We start from the raw sequence: 24,019 nt of genomic DNA, 5'->3' as shown, positions 1-24,019 counted from the left end.
GGGAGCGCCAGCCGCAGCACACAGCAGGCCAGAAAGCGGGACGCGGTGTGAGCAGAAGGGCGCAGGGAGCGCCAGCCGGAGCACACAGCAGGCCAGAAAGCGGGATGCGGTGTGAGCAGAAGGGCGCAGGGAGCGCCAGCCGGAGCACACAACAGGCCAGAAAGCGGGATGCGGTGTGAGCAGAAGGGCGCAGGGAGCGCACAGCAGGCGGTGTGAGCAGAAGGGCGCAGGGAGCGCCAGCCGCAGCACACAGCAGGCCAGAAAGCGGGACGCGGTGTGAGCAGAAGGGCGCAGGGAGCACACAACAGGCGGTGTGAGCAGAAGGGCGCAGGGAGCGCCAGCCGGAGCACACAGCAGGCCAGAAAGCGGGACGCGGTGTGAGTAGAAGGGCGCAGGGAGCGCCATCCCGAGAACGGAGAACACAGCAGGCCAGAAAGCGGGTGTGAGCAGAAGGGCGCAGGGAGCACCATCTGGAGCACACAGCAGGCCAGAAAGCGGGATGCGGTGTGAGCAGAAGGGCGCAGGGAGCGCACAGCAGGCGGTGTGAGCAGAAGGGCGCAGGGAGCGCCATCCGGAGCACACAGCAGGCCAGAAAGCGGGACGCGGTGTGAGCAGAAGGGCGCAGGGAGCGCCAGCCGGAGCACACAGCAGGCCAGAAAGCGGGACGCGGTGTGAGCAGAAGGGCGCAGGGAGCGCCAGCCGGAGCACACAGCAGGCCAGAAAGCGGGACGCGGTGTGAGCAGAAGGGCGCAGGGAGCGCACAGCAGGCGGTGTGAGCAGAAGGGCGCAGGAAGCGCCAGCCGCAGCACACAGCAGGCCAGAAAGCGCGACGCGGTGTGAGCAGAAGGGCGCAGGGAGCGCACAGCAGGCGGTGTGAGCATAAGGGCGCAGGGAGCGCACAGCAGGCGGTGTGAGCAGAAGGGCGCAGGGAGCGCCAGCCGCAGCACACAGCAGGCCAGAAAGCGGGACGTGGTGTGAGCAGAAGGGCGTAGGGAGCGCCAGCCGGAGCACACAGCAGGCCAGAAAGCGGGACGCGGTGTGAGCAGAAGGGCGCAGGGAGCGCCAGCCGGAGCACACAGCAGGCCAGAAAGCGGGACGTGGTGTGAGCAGAAGGCCGCAGGGAGCGCCAGCCGGAGCACACAGCAGGCCAAAAAGCGGGACGCGGTGTGAGCAGAAGGGCGCAGGGAGCGCCAGCCGGAGCACACAGCAGGCCAGAAAGCGGGACGCGGTGTGAGCAGAAGGGCGCAGGGAGCTCACAGCAGGCGGTGTGAGCAGAAGGGTGCAGGGAGCGCCAGCCGCAGCACACAGCAGGCCAGAAAGCGGGACGCGGTGTGAGCAGAAGGGCGTAGGGAGCGCCAGCCGGAGCACACAGCAGGCCAGAAAGCGGGACGCGGTGTGAGCAGAAGGGCGCAGGGAGCGCCAGCCGGAGCACACAGCAGGCCAGAAAGCGGGACGCGGTGTGAGCAGAAGGCCGCAGGGAGCGCCAGCCGGAGCACACAGCAGGCCAAAAAGCGGGACGCGGTGTGAGCAGAAGGGCGCAGGGAGCGCCAGCCGGAGCACACAGCAGGCCAGAAAGCGGGACGCGGTGTGAGCAGAAGGGCGCAGGGAGCTCACAGCAGGCGGTGTGAGCAGAAGGGCGCAGGGAGCGCCAGCCGCAGCACACAGCAGGCCAGAAAGCGGGACGCGGTGTGAGCAGAAGGGCGCAGGGAGCGCACAGCAGGCGGTGTGAGGAGAAGGGCGCAGGGAGCGCCAGCCGGAGCACACAGCAGGCCAGAAAGCGGGACGGGGTGTGAGCAGAAGGGCGCAGGGAGCGCCATCCGGAGAACGGAGAAGACAGCAGGCCAGAAAGCGGGTGTGAGCAAAAGGGCGCAGGGAGCGCCATCTGGAGCACACAGCAGGCCAGAAAGCGGGACGCGGTGTGAGCAGAAGGGCGCAGGTTGCACATAGCAGGCGGTGTGAGGAGAAGGGCGCAGGGAGCGCCATCCGGAGCACACAGCAGGCCAGAAAGCGGGACGCGGTGTGAGCAGAAGGGCGCAGGGAGCGCCAGCCAGAGCACACAGCAGGCCAGAAAGCGGGACGCGGTGTGAGCAGAAGGGCGCAGGGAGGGCACAGCAGGCGGTGTGAGCAGAAGGGCGCAGGGTGCGCCAGCCGGAGCACACAGCAGGCCAGAAAGCAGGACGCGGTGTGAGCAGAAGGGCGCAGGGAGCGCACAGCAGGCGGTGTGAGCAGAAGGGCGCAGGGAGCGCCACCCGCAGCACACAGCAGGCCAGAAAGCGGGACGCGGTGTGAGCAGAAGGGCGCAGGGAGCGCCAGCCGGAGCACACAGCAGGCCAGAAAGCGGGATGCGGTGTGAGCAGAAGGGCGCAGGGAGCACCAGCCGGAGCACACAACAGGCCAGAAAGCGGGATGCGGTGTGAGCAGAAGGGCGCAGGGAGCGCACAGCAGGCGGTGTGAGCAGAAGGGCGCAGGGAGCGCCAGCCGCAGCACACAGCAGGCCAGAAAGCGGGACTCGGTGTGAGCAGAAAGGCGCAGGGAGCGCACAACAGGCGGTGTGAGCAGAAGGGCGCAGGGAGCGCCAGCCGGAGCACAAAGCAGGCCAGAAAGCGGGACGCGGTGTGAGAAGAAGGGCGCAGGGAGCGCCATCCCGAGAACGGAGAACACAGCAGGCCAGAAAGTGGGTGTGAGCAGAAGGGCGCAGGGAGCACCATCTGGAGCACACAGCAGGCCAGAAAGCGGGACGCGGTGTGAGCAGAAGGGCGCAGGGAGCGCACAGCAGGCGGTGTGAGCAGAAGGGCGCAGGGAGCGCCATCCGGAGCACACAGCAGGCCAGAAAGTGGGACGCGGTGTGAGCAGAAGGGCGCAGGGAGCGCCAGCCGGAGCACACAGCAGGCCAGAAAGCGGGACGCGGTGTGAGCAGAAGGGCGCAGGGAGCGCCAGCCTGAGCACACAGCAGGCCAGAAAGCGGGACGCGGTGTGAGCAGAAGGGCGCAGGGAGCGCACAGCAGGCGGTGTGAGCAGAAGGGCGCAGGGAGCGCCAGCCGCAGCACACAGCAGGCCAGAAAGCGCGACGCGGTGTGAGCAGAAGGGCGCAGGGAGCGCACAGCAGGCGGTGTGAGCAGAAGGGCGCAGGGAGCGCACAGCAGGCGGTGTGAGCAGAAGGGCGCAGGGAGCGCCAGCCGCAGCACACAGCAGGCCAGAAAGCGGGACGCGGTGTGAGCAGAAGGGCGCAGGGAGCGCCAGCCGCAGCACACAGCAGGCCAGAAAGCGGGACGCGGTGTGAGCAGAAGGGCGTAGGGAGCGCCAGCCGGAGCGCACAGCAGGCCAGAAAGCGGGACGTGGTGTGAGCAGAAGGCCGCAGGGAGCGCCAGCCGGAGCACACAGCAGGCCAGAAAGCGGGACGTGGTGTGAGCAGAAGGCCGCAGGGAGCGCCAGCCGGAGCACACAGCAGGCCAAAAAGCGGGACGCGGTGTGAGCAGAAGGGCGCAGGGAGCGCCAGCCGGAGCACACAGCAGGCCAGAAAGCGGGACGCGGTGTGAGCAGAAGGGCGCAGGGAGCTCACAGCAGGCGGTGTGAGCAGAAGGGCGCAGGGAGCGCCAGCCGCAGCACACAGCAGGCCAGAAAGCGGGACGCGGTGTGAGCAGAAGGGCGTAGGGAGCGCCAGCCGGAGCACACAGCAGGCCAGAAAGCGGGACGCGGTGTGAGCAGAAGGGCGCAGGGAGCGCCAGCCGGAGCACACAGCAGGCCAGAAAGCGGGACGCGGTGTGAGCAGAAGGCCGCAGGGAGCGCCAGCCGGAGCACACAGCAGGCCAAAAAGCGGGACGCGGTGTGAGCAGAAGGGCGCAGGGAGCGCCAGCCGGAGCACACAGCAGGCCAGAAAGCGGGACGCGGTGTGAGCAGAAGGGCGCAGGGAGCTCACAGCAGGCGGTGTGAGCAGAAGGGCGCAGGGAGCGCCAGCCGCAGCACACAGCAGGCCAGAAAGCGGGATGGGGTGTGAGCAGAAGGGCGCAGGGAGCGCCATCCGGAGAACGGAGAAGACAGCAGGCCAGAAAGCGGGTGTGAGCAAAAGGGCGCAGGGAGCGCCATCCGGAGCACACAGCAGGCCAGAAAGCGGGACGCGGTGTGAGCAGAAGGGCGCAGGTTGCGCATAGCAGGCGGTGTGAGCAGAAGGGCGCAGGGAGCGCCATCCGGAGCACACAGCAGGCCAGAAAGCGGGACGCGGTGTGAGCAGAAGGGCGCAGGGAGCGCCAGCCAGAGCACACAGCAGGCCAGAAAGCGGGACGCGGTGTGAGCAGAAGGGCGCAGGGAGCGCCAGCCGGAGCACACAGCAGGCCAGAAAGCGGGACGCGGTGTGAGCAGAAGGGCGCAGGGAGTGCCAGCCGGAGCACAAAGCAGGCCAGAAAGCGGGACGCGGTGTGAGCAGAAGGGCGCAGGGAGCGCACAGCAGGCGGTGTGAGCAGAAGGGCGCAGGGAGCGCCAGCCGCAGCACACAGCAGGCCAGAAAGCGGGACGCGGTGTGAGCAGAAGGGCGCAGGGAGGGCACAGCAGGCGGTGTGAGCAGAAGGGCGCAGGGTGCGCCAGCCGGAGCACACAGCAGGCCAGAAAGCAGGACGCGGTGTGAGCAGAAGGGCGCAGGGAGCGCCAGCCGCAGCACACAGCAGGCCAGAAAGTGGGACGCGGTGTGAGCAGAAGGGCGCAGGGAGCGCCAGCCGGAGCACACAGCAGGCCAGAAAGCGGGATGCGGTGTGAGCAGAAGGGCGCAGGGAGCGCCAGCCGGAGCACACAACAGGCCAGAAAGCGGGATGCGGTGTGAGCAGAAGGGCGCAGGGAGCGCACAGCAGGCGGTGTGAGCAGAAGGGCGCAGGGAGCGCCAGCCGCAGCACACAGCAGGCCAGAAAGCGGGACGCGGTGTGAGCAGAAGGGCGCAGGGAGCGCACAACAGGCGGTGTGAGCAGAAGGGCGCAGGGAGCGCCAGCCGGAGCACACAGCAGGCCAGAAAGCGGGACGCGGTGTGAGCAGAAGGGCGCAGGGAGCGCCATCCGGAGAACGGAGAACACAGCAGGCCAGAAAGCGGGTGAGAGCAGAAGGGCGCAGGGAGCACCATCTGGAGCACACAGCAGGCCAGAAAGCGGGACGCGGTGTGAGCAGAAGGGCGCAGGGAGCGCACAGCAGGCAGTGTGAGCAGAAGGGCACAGGGAGCGCCATCCGGAGCACACAGCAGGCCAGAAAGCGGGACGCGGCGTGAGAAGAAGGGCGCAGGGAGCGCCAGCCGGAGCACACAGCAGGCCAGAAAGCGGGACGCGGTGTGAGCAGAAGGGCGCAGGGAGCGCCAGCCGGAGCACACAGCAGGCCAGAAAGCGGGACGCGGTGTGAGCAGAAGGGCGCAGGGAGCGCACAGCAGGCGGTGTGAGCAGAAGGGCGCAGGGAGCGCCAGCCGCAGCACACAGCAGGCCAGAAAGCGGGACGCGGTGTGAGCAGAAGGGCGCAGGGAGCGCACAGCAGGCGGTGTGAGCAGAAGGGCGCAGGGAGCGCACAGCAGGCGGTGTGAGCAGAAGGGCGCAGGGAGCGCCAGCCGCAGCACACAGCAGGCCAGAAAGCGGGACGCGGTGTGAGCAGAAGGGCGTAGGGAGCGCCAGCCGGAGCACACAGCAGGCCAGAAAGCGGGACGCGGTGTGAGCAGAAGGGCGCAGGGAGCGCCAGCCGGAGCACACAGCAGGCCAGAAAGCGGGACGCGGTGTGAGCAGAAGGCCGCAGGGAGCGCCAGCCGGAGCACACAGCAGGCCAAAAAGCGGGACGCGGTGTGAGCAGAAGGGCGCAGGGAGCGCCAGCCGGAGCACACAGCAGGCCAGAAAGCGGGACGCGGTGTGAGCAGAAGGGCGCAGGGAGCTCACAGCAGGCGGTGTGAGCAGAAGGGCGCAGGGAGCGCCAGCCGCAGCACACAGCAGGCCAGAAAGTGGGACGCGGTGTGAGCAGAAGGGCGCAGGGAGCGCACAGCAGGCGGTGTGAGGAGAAGGGCGCAGGGAGCGCCAGCCGGAGCACACAGCAGGCCAGAAAGCGGGACGGGGTGTGAGCAGAAGGGCGCAGGGAGCGCCATCCGGAGAACGGAGAAGACAGCAGGCCAGAAAGCGGGTGTGAGCAAAAGGGTGCAGGGAGCGCCATCCGGAGCACACAGCAGGCCAGAAAGCGGGACGCGGTGTGAGCAGAAGGGCGCAGGTTGCGCATAGCAGGCGGTGTGAGCAGAAGGGCGCAGGGAGCACCATCCGAAGCACACAGCAGGCCAGAAAGCGGGAGGCGGTGTGAGCAGAAGGGCGCAGGGAGCGCCAGCCAGAGCACACAGCAGGCCAGAAAGCGGGACGCGGTGTGAGCAGAAGGGCGCAGGGAGCGCCAGCCGGAGCACACAGCAGGCCAGAAAGCGGGACGCGGTGTGAGCAGAAGGGCGCAGGGAGTGCCAGCCGGAGCACAAAGCAGGCCAGAAAGCGGGACGCGGTGTGAGCAGAAGGGCGCAGGGAGCGCACAGCAGGCGGTGTGAGCAGAAGGGCGCAGGGAGCGCCAGCCGCAGCACACAGCAGGCCAGAAAGCGGGACGGGGTGTGAGCAGAAGGGCGCAGGGAGGGCACAGCAGGCGGTGTGAGCAGAAGGGCGCAGGGTGCGCCAGCCGGAGAACACAGCAGGCCAGAAAGCAGGACGCGGTGTGAGCAGAAGGGCGCAGGGAGCGCACAGCAGGCAGTGTGAGCAGAAGGGCGCAGGGAGCGCCAGCCGCAGCACACAGCAGGCCAGAAAGCGGGACGCGGTGTGAGCAGAAGGGCGCAGGGAGCGCCAGCCGGAGCACACAGCAGGCCAGAAAGCGGGATGCGGTGTGAGCAGAAGGGCACAGGGAGCGCCAGCCGGAGCACACAACAGGCCAGAAAGCGGGATGCGGTGTGAGCAGAAGGGCGCAGGGAGCGCACAGCAGGCGGTGTGAGCAGAAGGGCGCAGGGAGCGCCAGCCGCAGCACACAGCAGGCCAGAAAGCGGGACGCGGTGTGAGCAGAAGGGCGCAGGGAGCGCACAACAGGCGGTGTGAGCAGAAGGGCGCAGGGAGCGCCAGCCGGAGCACACAGCAGGCCAGAAAGCGGGACGCGGTGTGAGCAGAAGGGCGCAGGGAGCGCCATCCGGAGAACGGAGAACACAGCAGGCCAGAAAGCGGGTGTGAGCAGAAGGGCGCTGGGAGCACCATCTGGAGCACACAGCAGGCCAGAAAGCGGGACGCGGTGTGAGCAGAAGGGCGCAGGGAGCGCACAGCAGGCGGTGTGAGCAGAAGGGCGCAGGGAGCGCCATCCGGAGCACACAGCAGGCCAGAAAGCGGGACGCGGTGTGAGCAGAAGGGCGCAGGGAGCGCCAGCCGGAGCACACAGCAGGCCAGAAAGCGGGACGCGGTGTGAGCAGAAGGGCGCAGGGAGCGCCAGCCGGAGCACACAGCAGGCCAGAAAGCGGGACGCGGTGTGAGCAGAAGGGCGCAGGGAGCGCACAGCAGGCGGTGTGAGCAGAAGGGCGCAGGGAGCGCCAGCCGCAGCACACAGCAGGCCAGAAAGCGCGACGCGGTGTGAGCAGAAGGGCGCAGGGAGCGCACAGCAGGCGGTGTGAGCAGAAGGGCGCAGGGAGCGCCAGCCGGAGCACACAGCAGGCCAGAAAGCGGGAAGCGGTGTGAGCAGAAGGGCGCAGGGAGCGCCATCCGGAGAACGGAGAACACAGCAGGCCAGAAAGTGGGTGTGAGCAGAAGGGCGCAGGGAGCACCATCCGGAGCACACAGCAGGCCAGAAAGCGGGACGCGGTGTGAGCAGAAGGGCGCAGGGAGCGCACAGCAGGCGGTGTGAGCAGAAGGGCGCAGGGAGCGCCATCCGGAGCACACAGCAGGCCAGAAAGCGGGACGCGGTGTGAGCAGAAGGGCGCAGGGAGCGCCAGCCGGAGCACACAGCAGGCCAGAAAGTGGGACGCGGTGTGAGCAGAAGGGCGCAGGGAGCACACAGCAGACAGTGTGAGCAGAAGGGCGCAGGGATCGCCAGCCGGATCACACAGCAGGCCAGAAAGCGGGACGCGGTGTGAGCAGAAGGGCGCAGGGAGTGCCAGCCGGAGCACAAAGCAGGCCAGAAAGCGGGACGCGGTGTGAGCAGAAGGGCGCAGGGAGCGCACAGCAGGCGGTGTGAGCAGAAGGGCGCAGGGAGCGCCAGCCGCAGCACACAGCAGGCCAGAAAGCGGGACGCGGTGTGAGCAGAAGGGCGCAGGGAGGGCACAGCAGGCGGTGTGAGCAGAAGGGCGCAGGGTGCGCCAGCCGGAGCACACAGCAGGCCAGAAAGCAGGACGCGGTGTGAGCAGAAGGGCGCAGGGAGCGCACAGCAGGCGGTGTGAGCAGAAGGGCGCAGGGAGCGCCAGCCGCAGCACACAGCAGGCCAGAAAGCGGGACGCGGTGTGAGCAGAAGGGCGCAGGGAGCGCCAGCCGGAGCACACAGCAGGCCAGAAAGCGGGATGCGGTGTGAGCAGAAGGGCGCAGGGAGCGCCAGCCGGAGCACACAACAGGCCAGAAAGCGGGATGCGGTGTGAGCAGAAGGGCGCAGGGAGCGCACAGCAGGCGGTGTGAGCAGAAGGGCGCAGGGAGCGCCAGCCGCAGCACACAGCAGGCCAGAAAGCGGGACGCGGTGTGAGCAGAAGGGCGCAGGGAGCGCACAACAGGCGGTGTGAGCAGAAGGGCGCAGGGAGCGCCAGCCGGAGCACACAGCAGGCCAGAAAGCGGGACGCGGTGTGAGCAGAAGGGCGCAGGGAGCGCCATCCGGAGAACGGAGAACACAGCAGGCCAGAAAGCGGGTGTGAGCAGAAGGGCGCAGGGAGCACCATCTGGAGCACACAGCAGGCCAGAAAGCGGGACGCGGTGTGAGCAGAAGGGCGCAGGGAGCGCACAGCAGGCGGTGTGAGCAGAAGGGCGCAGGGAGTGCCATCCGGAGCACACAGCAGGCCAGAAAGCGGGACGCGGTGTGAGCAGAAGGGCGCAGGGAGCGCCAGCCGGAGCACACAGCAGGCCAGAAAGCGGGACGCGGTGTGAGCAGAAGGGCGCAGGGAGCGCCAGCTGGAGCACACAGCAGGCCAGAAAGCGGGACGCGGTGTGAGCAGAAGGGCGCAGGGAGCGCCAGCCGGAGCACACAGCAGGCCAGAAAGCGGGACGCGGTGTGAGCAGAAGGGCGCAGGGAGCGCCAGCCGAGCACACAGCAGGCCAGAAAGCGGGACGCGGTGTGAGCAGAAGGGCGCAGGGAGCGCACAGCAGGCGGTGTGAGCAGAAGGGCGCAGGGAGCGCCACCCGCAGCACACAGCAGGCCAGAAAGCAGGGCGTGGTGTGAGCAGAAGGGCGCAGGGAGCGCACAGCAGGCGGTGTGAGCAGAAGGGCGCAGGGAGCGCCAGCCGGACCACACAGCATGCCAGAAAGCGGGACGCGGTGTGAGCAGAAGGGCGCAGGGAGCGCCATCCGGAGAACGGAGAACACAGCAGGCCAGAAAGCGGGTGTGAGCAGAAGGGCGCAGGGAGCGCCATCCGGATCACACAGCAGGCCAGAAAGCGGGACGCGGTGTGAGCAGAAGGGCGCAGGGAGCGCACAGCAGGCGGTGTGAGCAGAAGGGTGCAAGGAGCGCCATCCGGAGCACACAGCAGGCCAGAAAGCGGGACGCGGTGTGAGTAGAAGGGCGCAGGGAGCGCCAGCCGGAGCACACAGCAGGCCAGAAAGCGGGACGCGATGTGAGCAGAAGGGCGCAGGGAGCGCCAGCCGGAGCACACAGCAGGCCAGAAAGCGGGATGCGGTGTGAGCAGAAGGGCGCAGGGAGCGCCAGCCGGAGCACACAACAGGCCAGAAAGCGGGATGCGGTGTGAGCAGAAGGGCGCAGGGAGCGCACAGCAGGCGGTGTGAGCAGAAGGGCGCAGGGAGCGCCAGCCGCAGCACACAGCAGGCCAGAAAGCGGGACGCGGTGTGAGCAGAAGGGCGCAGGGAGCGCACAACAGGCGGTGTGAGCAGAAGGGCGCAGGGAGCGCCAGCCGGAGCACACAGCAGGCCAGAAAGCGGGACGCGGTGTGAGCAGAAGGGCGCAGGGAGCGCCATCCGGAGAACGGAGAACACAGCAGGCCAGAAAGCGGGTGTGAGCAGAAGGGCGCAGGGAGCACCATCTGGAGCACACAGCAGGCCAGAAAGCGGGACGCGGTGAGAGCAGAAGGGCGCAGGGAGCGCACAGCAGGCGGTGTGAGCAGAAGGGCGCAGGGAGCGCCATCCGGAGCACACAGCAGGCCAGAAAGCGGGACGCGGTGTGAGCAGAAGGGCGCAGGGAGCGCCAGTCGGAGCACACAGCAGGCCAGAAAGCGGGACGCGGTGTGAGCAGAAGGGCGCAGGGAGCGCCAGCCGGAGCACACAGCAGGCCAGAAAGCGGGACGCGGTGTGAGCAGAAGGGCGCAGGGAGCGCACAGCAGGCGGTGTGAGCAGAAGGGCGCAGGGAGCGCCAGCCGCAGCACACAGCAGGCCAGAAAGCGCGACGCGGTGTGAGCAGAAGGGCGCAGGGAGCGCACAGCAGGCCGTGTGAGCAGAAGGGCGCAGGGAGCGCCAGCCGGAGCACACAGCAGGCCAGAAAGCGGGACGCGGTGTGAGCAGAAGGGCGCAGGGAGCGCACAGCAGGCGGTGTGAGCAGAAGGGCGCAGGGAGCGCCAGCCAGAGCACACAGCAGGCCAGAAAGCGGGATGCGGTGTGAGCAGAAGGGCGCAGGGAGCGCCAGCCGGAGCACACAGCAGGCCAGAAAGCGGGATGCGGTGTGATCAGAAGGGCGCAGGGAGCGCCAGCCGGAGCACACAGCAGGCCAGAAAGCGGGACGCGGTGTGAGCAGAAGGGCGCAGGGAGCGCTAGCCGGAGCACACAGCAGCCCAGAAAGCGGGATGCGGTGTGAGCAGAAGGGCGCAGGGAGCGCCAGCCGGAGCACACAGCAGGCCAGAAAGCGGGATGCGGTGTGAGCAGAAGGGTGCAGGGAGCGCACAGCAGGCAGTGTGAGCAGAAGGGCACAGGGAGCACCAGCCGCAGCACACAGCAGGCCAGAAAGCGGGACGCGGTGTGAGCAGAAGGGCGCAGGGAGCGCACAGCAGGCGTTGTGAGCAGAAGGGCGCAGGGAGCGCCAGCCGGAGCACACAGCAGGCCAGAAAGCGGGATGCGGTGTGAGCAGAAGGGCGCAGGGAGCGCCATCCGGAGAACGGAGAACACAGCAGGCCAGAAAGCGGGTGTGAGCAGAAGGGCGCAGGGAGCGCCATGCGGAGCACACAGCAGGCCAGAAAGCGGGACGCGGTGTGAGCAGAAGGGCGCAGGGAGCGCACAGCAGGCGGTGTGAGCAGAAGGGCGCAGGGGGCGCCATCCCGAGCACACAGCAGGCCAGAAAGCGGGACGCAGTGTGAGCAGAAGAGCGCAGGGAGCGCCAGCCGGAGCACACAGCAGGCCAGAAAGCGGGACGCGGTGTGAGCAGAAGGGCGCAGGGAGCGCCAGCCGGAGCACACAGCAGGCCATAAAGCGGGACGCGGTGTGAGCAGAAGGGCGCAGGGAGCGCCAGCCGAGCACACAGCAGGCCAGAAAGCGGGACGCGGTGTGAGCAGAAGGGCGCAGGGAGCGCACAGCAGGCGGTGTGAGCAGAAGGGTGCAGGGAGCGCCACCCGCAGCACACAGCAGGCCAGAAAGCGGGGCGTGGTGTGAGCAGAAGGGCGCAGGGAACGCACAGCAGGCGGTGTGAGCAGAAGGGCGCAGGGAGCGCCAGCCGGACCACACAGCATGCCAGAAAGCGGGACGCGGTGTGAGCAGAAGGGCGCAGGGAGCGCCATCCGGAGAACGGAGAACACAGCAAGCCAGAAAGCGGGTGTGAGCAGAAGGGCGCAGGGAGCGCCATCCGGATCACACAGCAGGCCAGAAAGCGGGACGCGGTGTGAGCAGAAGGGCGCAGGGAGCGCCAGCTGGAGCACACAGCAGGCCAGAAAGCGAGACGCGGTGTGAGCAGAAGGGCGCAGGGAGCGCCAGCCGGAGCACACAGCAGGCCAGAAAGTGGGACGCGGTGTGAGCAGAAGGGCGCAGGGAGCGCACAGCAGGCGGTGTGAGCAGAAGGGCGCAGGGAGCGCCATCCGGAGCACACAGCAGGCCAGAAAGCGGGACGCGGTGTGAGCAGAAGGGCACAGGGAGCGCCAGCCGGAGCACACAGCAGGCCAGAAAGCGGGACGCGGTGTGAGCAGAAGGGCGCAGGGAGCGCCAGCTGGAGCACACAGCAGGCCAGAAAGCGAGATGCGGTGTGAGCAGAAGGGCGCAGGGAGCGCACAGCAGGCGGTGTGAGCAGAAGGGCGCAGGGAGCGCCAGCCGCAGCACACAGCAGGCCAGAAAGCGGGACGCGGTGTGAGCAGAAGGGCGCAGGGAGCGCACAGCAGGCGGTGTGAGCAGAAGGGCGCAGGGAGCGCCAGCCGGAGCACACAGCAGGCCAGAAAGCGGGACGCGGTGTGAGCAGAAGGGCGCAGGGAGCGCCATCCGGAGAACGGAGAACACAGCAGGCCAGAAAGCGGGTGTGAGCAGAAGGGCGCAGGGAGCGCCATCCGGAGCACACAGCAGGCCAGAAAGCGGGACGCGGTGTGAGCAGAAGGGCGCAGAGAGCGCACAGCAGGCGGTGTGAGCAGAAGGGCGCAGGGAGCGCCATCCGGAGCACACAGCAGGCCAGAAAGCGGGACGCGGTGTGAGCAGAAGGGCGCAGGGAGCGCCAGCCGGAGCTCACAGCAGGCCAGAAAGCGGGAAGCGTTGTGAGCAGAAGGGCACAGGGAGCGCCAGCCGGAGCACACAGCAGGCCAGAAAGCGGGACGCGGTGTGAGCAGAAGGGCGCAGGGAGCGCCAGCCAGAGCACACAGCAGGCCAGAAAGCGGGACGCAGTGTGAGCAGAAGGGCGCAGGGAGCGCCAGCAGGAGCACACAGCAGGCCAGAAAGCAGGATGCGGTGTGAGCAGAAGGGCGCAGGGAGCGCACAGCAGGCGGTGTGAGCAGAAGGGCGCAGGGAGCGCCAGCCGCAGCACACAGCAGGCCAGAAAGCAGCACGCGATGTGAGCAGAAGGGCGCAGGGAGCGCACAGCAGGCGGTGTGAGCAGAAGGGCGCAGGGAGCGCCAGCCGGAGCACACAGCAGACCAGAAAGCGGGACGCGGTGTGAGCAGAAGGGCGCAGGAGCGCCATCCAGAGAACGGAGAATACAGCAGGCCAGAAAGCGGGTGTGAGCAGAAGGGCGCAGGGAGCGCCATCCGGAGCACACAGCAGGCCAGAAAGCGGGACGCGGTGTGAGCAGAAGGGCGCAGGGAGCGCACAGCAGGCGGTGTGAGCAGAAGGGCACAGGGAGCGCCATCCGGAGCACACAGCAGGCCAGAAAGCGGGACGCGGTGTGAGCAGAAGGGCGCAGGGAGCGCCTGCCGGAGCACACAGCAGGCCAGAAAGCGGGACGCGGTGTGAGCAGAAGGGCGCAGGGAGCGCACAGCAGGCGGTGTGAGCAGAAGGGCGCAGGGAGCGCCAGCCGGAGCACACAGCAGGCCAGAAAGCGGGACGCGGTGTGAGCAGAAGGGCGCAGGGAGCGCACAGCAGGCGGTGTGAGCAGAAGGGCGCAGGGAGCGCCAGCCGGAGCACACAGCAGGCAAGAAAGCGGGATGCGGTGTGAGCAGAAGGGTGCAGGGAGCGCCATCCGGAGAACGGAGAACACAGCAGGCCAGAAAGCGGGTGTGAGCAGAAGGGCGCAGGGAGCGCCATCCGGAGCACACAGCAGGCCAGACAGCGGGACGCGGTGTGAGCAGAAGGGTGCAGGGAGCGCACAGCAGGCGGTGTGAGCAGAAGGGCGCAGGGGGCGCCATCCGGAGCACACAGCAGGCCAGAAAGCGGGACGCAGTGTGAGCAGAAGAGCGCAGGGAGCGCCAGCCGGAGCACACAGCAGGCCAGAAAGCGGGACGCGGTGTGAGCAGAAGGGCGCAGGGAGCGCCAGCCGGAGCACACAGCAGGCCAGAAAGCGGGACGCGGTGTGAGCAGAAGGGCGCAGGGAGCGCCAGCCGAGCACACAGCAGGCCAGAAAGCGGGACGCGGTGTGAGCAGAAGGGCGCAGGGAGTGCACAGCAGGCGGTGTGAGCAGAAGGGCGCAGGGAGCGCCACCCGCAGCACACAGCAGGCCAGAAAGCGGGGCGTGGTGTGAGCAGAAGGGCGCAGGGAGCGCACAGCAGGCGGTGTGAGCAGAAGGGCGCAGGGAGCGCCAGCCGGACCACACAGCATGCCAGAAAGCGGGACGCGGTGTGAGCAGAAGGGCGCAGGGAGCGCCATCCGGAGAACGGAGAACACAGCAGGCCAGAAAGCGGGTGTGAGCAGAAGGGCGCAGGGAGCGCCATCCGGATCACACAGCAGGCCAGAAAGCGGGACGCGGTGTGAGCAGAAGGGCGCAGGGAGCGCACAGCAGGCGGTGTGAGCAGAAGGGCGCAAGGAGCGCCATCCGGAGCACACAGCAGGCCAGAAAGCGGGACGCGGTGTGAGCAGAAGGGCGCAGGGAGCGCCAGCCGGAGCACACAGCAGGCCAGAAAGCGGGACGCGGTGTGAGCAAAAGGCCACAGGGAGCGCCAGCCGGAGCACACAGCAGGCCAGAAAGCGGGACGCGGTGTGAGCAGAAGGGCGCAGGGAGCGCACAGCAGGCGGTGTGAGCAGAAGGGCGCAGGGAGCGCCAGCCGCAGCACACAGCAGGCCAGAAAGCGGGACGCGGTGTGAGCAGAAGGGCGCAGGGAGCGCACAGCAGGCGGTTAGAGCAGAAGGGCGCAGGGAGCGCCAGCCGGAAAACACAGCAGGCCAGAAAGCGGGTGTGAGCAGAAGGGCACAGGGAGCGCCATCCGGAGCACACAGCAGGCCAGAAAGGGGAACGCGGTGTGAGCAGAAGGGCGCAGGGAGCGCACAGCAGGCGGTGTGAGCAGAAGGGCGCAGGGAGCGCCATCCGGAGCACACAGCAGGCCAGAAAGCGGGACGCGGTGTGAGCAGAAGGGCACAGGGAGCGCCAGCCGGAGCACACAGCAGGCCAGAAAGCGGGACGCGGTGTGAGCAGAAGGGCGCAGGGAGCGCACAGCAGGCGGTGTGAGCAGAAGGGCGCAGGGAGCGCCAGCCGGAGCACACAGCAGGCCAGAAAGCGGGACGCGGTGTGAGCAGAAGGGCGCAGGGAGCGCACAGCAGGCGGTGTGAGCAGAAGGGCGCAGGGAGCGCCATCCGGAGAATACAGCAGGCCAGAAAGCGGGACGCGGTGTGAGCAGAAGGCGCAGGGAGCGCCATCCGGAGCACACAGCCATCCGGAGCACACAGCCATCCGGAGCACACAGCAGTCCAGAAAGCGGGTGTGAGCAGGGAGCGCCAGCCGGAGCACACAGCAGGCCAGAATGCGGGACGCGGTGTGAGCAGAACGGCGGAGGGAGCGCCAGCCGGAGCACACAGCAGGCCAGAAAGCGGGACGCGGTGTGAGCAGAAAGGCGCAGGGAGCGCACAGCAGGCGGTGGGAGCAGAAGGGCGCAGGGAGCCCCAGTCGCAGCACACAGCAGGCCAGAAAGCGGGACGCGGTGTGAGCAGAAGGGCGCAGGGAGCGCACAGCAGGCGGTGTGAGCAGAAGGGCTCAGGGAGCGCCAGCCGGAGCACACAGCAGGCCAGAAAGCGGGACGTGGTGTGAGCAGAAGGGCGCAGGGAGCGCCATCTGGAGAACGGAGAACACAGCAGGCCAGAAAGCGGGTGTGAGTAGAAGGGCGCAGGGAGCGCCATCCGGAGCACACAGCAGGCCAGAAAGCGGGACGCGGTGTGAGCAGAAGGGCGCAGGGAGCGCACAGCAGGCGGTGTGAGCAGAAGGGCGCAGGGGGCGCCATCCGGAGCACACAGCAGGCCAGAAAGCGGGACGCGGTGTGAGCAGAAGGGCGCAGGGAGCGCCAGCCGGAGCACACAGCAGGCCAGAAAGCGGGATGCAGTGCGCCAGCCGGAGCACACAGCAGGCCAGAAAGCGGGACGTGGTGTGAGCAGAAGGGCGCAGGGAGCGCCAGCCGCAGCACACAGCAGGCCAGAAAGCGGGACGCGGTGTGAGCAGAAGGGCGCAGGGAGCGCACAGCAGGCGGTGTGAGCAGAAGGGCGCAGGGAGCGCCAGCCGGAGCACACAGCAGGCCAGAAAGCGGGACGCGGTGTGAGCAGAAGGGCGCAGGGAGCGCCATCCGGAGAACGGAGAACACAGCAGGCCAGAAAGCGGGTGTGAGCAAAAGGGCGCAGGGAGCGCCATCCGGAGCACACAGCAGGCCAGAAAGCGGGACGCGGTGTGAGCAGAAGGGCGCAGGGAGCGCACAGCAGGCAGTGTGAGCAGAAGGGCGCAGGGAGCGCCATCCGGAGCACACAGCAGGCCAGAAAGCGGGACGCGGTGTGAGCAGAAGGGCGCAGGGAGCACCAGCCGGAGCACACATCAGGCCAGAAAGCGGGACGCGGTGTGAGCAGAAGGGCGCAGAGAGCGCCATCCGGAGCACACAGCAGGCCAGAAAGCGGGACGCGGTGTGAGCAGAAGGGCGCAGGGAGCGCCATCCGGAGCACACAGCAGGCCAGAAAGCGGGACGCGGCGTGAGCAGAAGGGCGCAGGGAGCGCACAGCAGGCGGTGTGAGCAGAAGGGCGCAGGGAGCGCCATCCGGAGCACACAGCAGGCCAGAAAGCGGGACGCGGTGTGAGCAGAAGGCGCAGGGAGCGCCATCCGGAGCACACAGCCATCCGGAGCACACAGCCATCCGGAGCACACAGCAGTCCAGAAAGCGGGTGTGAGCAGAAGGGCGCAGGGAGCGACATCCGGAGCACACAGCAGGCCAGAAAGCGGGACGCGGTGTGAGCAGAAGGGCGCAGGGAGCGCACAGCAGGCGGTGTGAGCAGAAGGGCGCAGGGAGCGCCATCCGGAGAACACAGCAGGCCAGAAAGCGGGACGCGGTGTGAGCAGAAGGCGCAGGGAGCGCCATCCGGAGCACACAGCCATCCGGAGCACACAGCCATCTGGAGCACACAGCAGTCCAGAAAGCGGGTGTGAGCAGAAGGGCGCAGGGAGCGACATCCGGAGCACACAGCAGGCCAGAAAGCGGGACGCGGTGTGAGCAGAAGGGCGCAGGGAGCGCACAGCAGGCGGTGTGAGCAGAAGGGCGCAGGGAGTGCCATCCGGAGCACACAGCAGGCCAGAAAGCGGGACGAGCGGAAGGGCGCAGGGAGCGCCAGCCGGAGCACACAGCAGGCCAGAAAGCGGGACGCGGTGTGAGCAGAAGGGCGCAGGGAGCGCACAGCAGGCGGTGTGAGCAGAAGGGCGCAGGGAGCGCCAGCCGGAGCACACAGCAGGCCAGAAAGCGGGACGCGGTGTGAGCAGAAGGGCGCAGGGAGCGCACAGCAGGCGGTGTGAGCAGAAGGGCGCAGGGAGCGCCAGCCGGAGCACACAGCAGGCCAGAAAGCGGGACGTGGTGTGAGCAGAAGGGCGCAGGGAGCGCCATCCGGAGAACGGAGAACATAGCAGGCCAGAAAGCGGGTGTGAGCAGAAGGGCGCAGGGAGCGCCATCCGGAGCACACAGCAGGCCAGAAAGCGGGACGCGGTGTGAGCAGAAGGGCGCAGGGAGCGCACAGCAGGCGGTGTGAGCAGAAGGGCGCAGGGGGCGCCATCCGGAGCACACAGCAGGCCAGAAAGCGGGATGCGGTGCGCCAGCCGGAGCACACAGCAGGCCAGAAAGCGGGACGCGGTGTGAGCAGAAGGGCGCAGGGAGCGCCAGCCGGAGCACACAGCAGGCCAGAAAGCGGGACGCGGTGTGAGCAGAAGGGCGCAGGGAGCGCACAGCAGGCGGTGTGAGCAGAAGGGCGCAGGGAGCACCAGCCGCAGCACACAGCAGGCCAGAAAGCGGGACGCGGTGTGAGCAGAAGGGCGCAGGGAGCGCACAGCAGGCGGTGTGAGCAGAAGGGCGCAGGGAGCGCCAGCCGGAGCACACAGCAGGCCAGAAAGCGGGACGCGGTGTGAGCAGAAGGGCGCAGGGAGCGCCATCCGGAGAACGGAGAACACAGCAGGCCAGAAAGCAGGTGTGAGCAGAAGGGCGCAGGGAGCGCCATCCGGAGCACACAGCAGGCCAGAAAGCGGGACGAGCGGAAGGGCGCTCTCCGAGCGAGCAGCGAGAGGAAACATCGGGCCGCCCGGCGCAGGCGGCATGTCAGTTTCATTTCTTCAGAGTAAGTGTGCCCCGGCAACGCCAGCTTTCAGGCCGGTCATTAGCTAGACAAACAAACCCTTGGAGGCAAGCCCACAGGGAACACTCTGCAAGCATTAACTGCGCATATTTTCAGACTCCAGAAACGTAACAATACATTTGGATGTAGTACCATTAATATGGAAAACAGAGCGATGTTTGATGTTTAGAAAACAAATTTAAGCAGACTGGAACAAAACGGTTGCACAAGCCTCCCCACATTTGCTAAAGTGTGTTCAAGATCAGAGAAACATGGGCAGAACGTAGTGGCACAGTGGCACAGCACGAAACAAGCAGGGCCCGAGATCACGACGAGGCTGTGAGTTCGGATCCCCCAAGGAACGTGTGTCATTTCAAATGATCGAAATCACGGGCAGACCCACGCATCTTGCTGGTAGCAAACCTTTTTAGCATGGGCAAATAAATTGAACAACATATTTTGTGCATAAACCTTGCGCTTTAAGCAAGACCAGCTAGGCTACAAGTTAATAAATATACAAAAGCCCATCCTGCAAATACAATTTTCTAAAAAACAGTCGTGCAAAGACATTGGGCCACATTACGAGTGACCCGGTCTGGAAATAACAGTGGCAGTAAATCCACCGCCACCGTTGTTTCCGGACCGGGTGATCTCGAGTTCTGCAGGCGGGAGGTGATCTCGAGGTCTGACCTGGCGAGTTTAACACCACCCGCCTGCAGGCAGACGTGAAAACACAGGCACCATCACGAGATGGTGCCAGTGTTTCCACTTCCCCATTCCCATTGAGTCCTATGGGGCTCAATGGGAATGGGGATTTACCGAATTCCGCCTCCGGAATTCCCAGGTCACTGGGGTTGTAATGCCCCGATAATTTCCGGGAATCACAGAGGCAGAATGGTAATACGAGTCCGGCAGTAACCTGTCGGGATTTCAGGCACGGTTACCGCCTGACTCGTAATGAGGCCCATAGCCTTGTAAGCATACAGGCCAGCATCAGGCGAGGGGATTTCTTCCTTTAAATCACAACGTTGTTAAACAAACCACAGTTGCAAACATAGTTAGGCCATTGTTTGCTGACACAAAGATATATCATGCAGAGTTAGAATGCAATTTTTACAAACGCTGGGGGTTTTTCGTTTTAAAACACAACATTGTTCAAACAAACCGCTTTTGCAAACATGATTAGTCCTTTTTTCCCGACACAATGACACATCGTGCATAGTTAGAATGCAATTTGGAATGCACTGGCAAATCTAAGAGCCCCAGACCAGTGGGGATAGCAGGCATACACATGACAAGGGCAAATAATAGTTAATATGGTATATATCGCAGAACTTCACACAAACACCTCATCCAGTTAAGATTGCATGTGTCAAAACACAAACACTTAGACCGCAAATAATTATCTAACAGCCTTCCAACGCAAACTATTAATTTATACGACATACCATGCATAGATACAATACAATTTCAAATAAACAAAAGACTAATACTGGCAACCCCACGAGTCTCGCGCCAGGTGGGATATTAGTCATACACATGGCAGGGGCAGACAAAGGTTTTTAAGTAAGGTATGAATACAGAACTTGCATGAACACCTATGCCGCAATATCGCAAGTGTCAAAATACAAACTCTCATTGACCGCAAATAATTTTCAACAGCCTTTCAAGGCAAAATGTTAATTTATACGGGTCACAGCACCAGGCAATTACCCAAAACGGGTAACAAGCAAAGCTCAGCATACAGTTTCACTGCATTAAGACAGCCACCAATCTCAGGTCTGCCTAAAATACACAAATTAAACGTTTTTGTTTTCTATGTGACAAACAGACAAGCCAAATGGCTCCCAAGGAAACCCGTTATGAACCCACAAGCGAGAGGCTGGATACCCAAAAGACACCAAGAAAAGCAATACCACATAATGAAACACGGGGGAAAAAGCAATTGGTCCAAACACAAAACCGTGCAGGCCGTCAGCAAGCCCACGTGAGAGCACAATGGGGTTTGTCATTACATACGACAGTGGCAATTTTGTTTGGAACAAAAATGCTCTGCCTCATCGCACCACGTAAATCAGCAAGCCACAAGAAGTTTAATACTTAAACACCGGAGACGGAGACGGGGTGCAGCATATCAGTTACCAGCCAGGGGACAAACAGATTTCCGATCTCCGAACAGATAGCGCAGCAAGTAGAGCGCTCAAGGACATCAGGACAGATCCTGTGGTTACAGTTTCAAAGCCCGGCACGTGACATAAATACAAATACTGTTAGTATCAGCTGTGGCCCTTACCATCCCAGAGCAGGCTGATGAGGGGCAACCAGCCATGAAAAACAGTCTTCCCTGCTTTTATGCGGGTTTAAAACAACAGCAACAATCCCCATGTACAGATTAGGACACAAATTTAATTACAAGAAGGGGCAACACCGGGTACAGTGCGCCCCACTAAGAAAGCTGGAAGCATGACCAGTAGCGGCAACCTAACCTTCACCTAAAAGCGCTGGGGGTGCCCAATAACACAACAATTAAACCAGGGGTCGATCAGTAACAACATGCAGGCGGCAAGCCACCTCACAGACGAATTAAAGCAAACATGACAGTGCAAATCTGACATTCAAACAAGAATAATCACACACGGATCAAGTTTCTTGCACATACACTACGAACAGAGTAACCAGCCATGAGACAGGCTGATATCTACAACCCAGTACCCCGACACGGGGCACATCAAGGTTTTGAATATGCCACCCACAGACAAGGGTAGATCATGGACAGCACGCAACAAGCCAAAAGTACCACAAACATGGCAGTTCCCGGGATTTTCAAATTGATGGGAAACATCCCGTACAAAAGCCGGCATAAGCACTCAAGTTTTGCACACCCGGACACAGCCTACTGATGCAGTTTGAAACCTGCCAGAGCCAACACACAAGCCAATGCATAGCTGCATCAGACAGAAACATAGGCCATGAAAAGGAAAACCTGCTGAAAGGGATCTTCAACTACAAGCAGCTATCCAAAATGGAGCTTGCCAAATATTTCTGTGTATGCAGAATAAACACAGAACCCTGAACGGGGTTCAAAATAATGATCAACTAAGGAAAACCTGTACTCCGGGGACCCAGTTGCAACAACACTACTGAGGTAGTGAAGCAGAACCAGACCACAGGCACGGAAGGGCGCGACGACAAAACAGCAAAAGAGCACAGAAGCATGCAGGACATCTGGGGCTAGCGGTAAGGAGCCAGGTGAAGAAGGGGCGATGACACTAAATTCACCACGGCAAGGTAAGTAAGACAGAACCCCCAGTGGACACCAGAAGACACAGATTCCGCACACCCACCGAGGGCACCCAACTGGTAACACAGCAAGCAGAGCGCTTTGCAGCTTACAACCCACACTAGAGGGTGGTTCCAGAGCCCAGTCCAGGCCATAACAAACACAGCCCAACTGCCTTCCACAAACCCAAGGACCCACCCGCCCCACATGCCAAACCCTCACAGAAAGACAGAGCCAGGCCTCTTAGCATAACCACCAGTGCCCCCCAACCTCAGCTTTCATCGCACACATGGGAATAAAAAACCCAGCACCACAATTTTTGGGCAATAATAAATACACATAACCACAGTGAGAGCCGAAGTATTACAACAAAACCTAAAACACAAACCATGGGCCAGAAAAAAGCCCAGGCTTTCCCGCCAGGCCAGCCGAGGTGACAGATAGCGGATATTTTCCAAAAACATAGCCAAACACCCTCCAAAAGGGTACAGCTAGTCACATACCGCAGCAAGTAGAGCGCTCACCTTGACATCAGGGCAGAGCCTGCTGATGCAGTTCTCGAACCCCACCAGGGCCGAACCAGCCGTTTATTTTCTCCAAGGTCGACAAATGACCACCACACACCATGGAAAATCAGCAGCGCTCAGATGCCTGAGGGTCCATAGCACCACATAAATACCAAAAACATAACAGGTTAGGCATGTGCTTCCAGAACTGAATAGAGAAGAAAAACAAAAGAGGTAGAGGAACATACAAGAGAAAAAGGGGTATCCTTTAAGACACAAGGAAGGCCATTAACACATCGGTAACATCACCAGTCAGGCGGTCAGTACATCAAGATGCTAGATAATAAGGCAACACAGCCCACCAGGCAGAAAAACTGCGCAGAAGAAAATACAAGCAAGAAATAGAAGAAGGCGAACAAACCAACAACCGAAGGCTGGGGCCTGAAAGCTGCAAGAAGCACTGAAATCCAAAGGGTTCTACAAAAAATAATGGTAGTGGTAAAACACCACACAAACACAACAGGCCGACGCCCGAGTGTCAAGGCCAGAGTGCTACAAGTAGCACGGAACCTGAGAACGGGTTAACAAAACCAAAGGACGACATAGCACAACAGGCCAACGCCAGATGGCCAGGGCCAGGGTACTATAAATAACACTGAACCTGAAAACGGTTCCACATAAACCAATAAGCAGTGCAGAAGAAACACCACACAGCACAACAGGCCAACGCCGTGGCTCGGGCCACAGTGCTACAAGTAACACGGAACCGGGAAGCTGGTTCAGCAGAATTGATAGGCAGTGGGGGAAAAAGCTCCACACATCGCAATACAACAGGCCAATAGATGCCCGAGGGCAAGGGCCAGGGAGCTACAACGTAGCTCTGAACCTAAGGATGTACAAAACAATCTTTTTGCTAGCAAACACGATTACAACAGGGGTGGACCATCTTTTGGAAAACCTGGGAAATGCCACATTTGGTTACTGAACCTTGGGGCACCCGGGGGAATTACCCACACATATAAGACAAAGGTGCTCTGAGCACTGGAAACATATCCAAAGTCCACATTTGAACAAACACTCCCAGGGCTCCCTCCCCCTGTTCACGCATCCACCCCGGGTGGACTAAACACCACACAGCACAACAAACAGGCCAACGCCGCAAGGGCCGAGGCCACCCTTCCAAAAAACATTAAAAACTAAAAATCAATTTTTAAGATAATTAACCAGGCCAACGCCACAAAGGCCCGGGCCTCTCTTCCAGAAGCCAAAACCATACATTTAAAAAAAGAAAAAAAATAGATAAACAGGCCAACGCCACAAAGGCCGGGGTCAGTAAGCAGCCAAGCTAGCAGATTACTTAAACTGTTTGGATGTATGAGCAAACAGTGGAAATCAGGGGAACCAAGCAGGGCTCCCTGGAAACATGAGCAAAACACTAGCATAAGTTTGGAATCGAAGTATAAAACAGAGACAGCGTATGGGCCAGAAGGCTCCCCCAAACTGGGACATATTAAGTACTGCACCAGGCACGATCAAAAGAATAGCCAAACTAAGGGGAACAGAGAAGGCAACTAGGATAAAGCAAGCAACAACTTTTGGGGGAAACATGGACAGCCGGTAACCCATCCAGGTTGTGGCGGCACGGGCCAGAGGGGGTAACCTCAGGACCCGGTGCCCAAAAGTATGATATTAGGATGTGCGATTATTGTTATTGTTTCCATAACCATATATGTAACAATAAAATCCTACAGCCTTTTATTGCCAACACTTGACAAACGTGTAGTCTAACCTTTCTCTGGGGAGGGGAAAGGGTTCCGGCAGACCACAACCACCGTTACGAAAAGCACTAAGGTAAATTGCATGCATATGGGTCCAGCAGTTATGGGCAATGCTGCAAGGCCGCCCAAAGCGAGGCAGGGTAACTACTGGTACCATTCCGCAAGCATGGGAGAGGGGCAGCAGCCTTCCCCCCAAGCCT

This window comes from Ambystoma mexicanum, chromosome 2p (assembly GCF_040938575.1).
Source record: "Ambystoma mexicanum isolate Mex_15411 chromosome 2p, UKY_AmexF1_1, whole genome shotgun sequence".
Taxonomy (NCBI): domain Eukaryota; kingdom Metazoa; phylum Chordata; class Amphibia; order Caudata; family Ambystomatidae; genus Ambystoma; species Ambystoma mexicanum.
The sequence above is the reverse complement of the archived record's forward strand: the minus strand, read 5'-3'. Positions refer to the sequence as shown.